A 1579-nucleotide genomic window follows, 5' to 3' on the forward strand; every position below is an offset into this window, starting at 1 on the left:
TGCTGTCAGGTGTATATATATACATATATATACACATATATACGTATATATATATGTATATATAGACATATATATGTATACTGTATATATAAAATATACTGTATGTCGATGTATATATTATCCATATAATAAATCTATATAATATGCATTATTATATTCCACATATATATATATATATATATATATATATATATTATATACAATATATATTATATATTATATAAATTATGTATAATATATATAAATTATGTATAATATATATATATATATATATATATATATATATATATATATATATATATATATATATATATATATATATATATATATATACATATATATAAAATATATATTCCAACTCCACTCCTCTCCTCTTCTTCTCGTTACCTTCTCACCCCTCGCCTCTTCCTCCTCCTCAATCCTCTCCTTCCATTGATCGTCAGGACCCCTCAGGTGACTCTGGTGGCCCTCTGTAGGGGCCTGATCCTCATGTTGAGACCCTCTGGACTGAACCATCTGACACCATCAAGTAGCTCCACCAACAGATCTTCATCTTCATCGTCCTCACGCTGATGACCTCAGTGCAGCCATCCTTGTCTTCATCATACAGAAGCGCTCACTCAGACTGATGACATCACAGTGACATCACTGATGAGGTCACAGCTGCTCTCCGTTTCTTCCTCTCTCGTTACAATTAAAGGTTATGGAAACAGCCCCACGTTCAAAGTTTAACAACTCGTCCTCGTACATGTAAATGTTTTTTGTTGTTTAAGGACGTTTAGTTTTATATTTTACATATTTAGTTTGTATAGTTTTATATTTTACAGGTTTAGTTTGTATAATTTTATAGTTTACAGGTTTCCTTTGTTTAGTTTTGTATGTTACAGGTTTAGTTTGTTTAGTTTTATATTTTACAAGTTTAGTTTGTGTAATGTTATATTTTACAGGTTTAGTTTAGTTTTATGTTTTACAAGTTTAGTTTGTGTAGTGTTATATTTTACAGGTTATTTTAGTTTTATGTTTTACAGGTTTAGTTTGTGTTGTTTTACAATGAGACATGAGAGAGAAATAAAGTAGAAAGAAAGAAACGCAGACTCAGAGAGAGTCATCAGGAGAATCTGGAGCATTACGTCATGTTAGACCCCCCCCCCCCCCCCCTTGTACCTCTGTGCAGCATCCGCGCTCTGATTGGTCCGTCGCCCAGTGGCCTATAAAGCACATTGGCTGATCCCGAGTCATGCTGCGGACCTGACAGAGGACAGGGGAGGGAGGGGGATGCTTTAGATAAAAGCGGCGGCAGCGGGACTCATCTGGATCCACGAGACCCGAATCAACCGGAGACCCTCGCGCTTTCTACCGGACTCTGTTCGCCTCTACTGGATCCGTTCGTCTCTGGCGGACTCTACCGGACTCAGTCGGACTTTACTGGACTCGGTGCGACCCCGCCCGGCCCGTGGTCTCGGAGCGGAGGAGCAGGAGGCGCTGCAGGCGGAGGAGCAAGGTGAGGACATGGGCGTCTGTCCTGCAGAACGACTGGCGGGGCTCTGCAGGAGGACTATTATTATTAATATTATTAATA

General features: G+C 38.3%; 1 protein-coding gene across 1 annotated transcript in view; it reads left to right on the plus strand.

The window, feature by feature from the left end:
* The first annotated feature begins 1325 nt into the window (after positions 1–1325).
* si:ch211-180f4.1 (uncharacterized protein LOC100144405 homolog) overlaps positions 1326–1579 on the plus strand; it is a 12462-nt gene continuing 12208 nt past the window's right edge. The window contains exon 1 of the mRNA XM_068596866.1: positions 1326–1501. The gene's annotated coding sequence lies outside the window, so the exon portion shown is untranslated. The remainder of the gene's footprint in view (positions 1502–1579) is intronic.

The sequence above is a fragment of the Clinocottus analis genome, unplaced genomic scaffold (genome assembly GCF_023055335.1).
Source record: "Clinocottus analis isolate CAN_PGR_092001 unplaced genomic scaffold, fCliAna1.0.p SCAF_4, whole genome shotgun sequence".
In the NCBI taxonomy this organism is placed as follows: Eukaryota; Metazoa; Chordata; class Actinopteri; order Perciformes; family Cottidae; genus Clinocottus; species Clinocottus analis.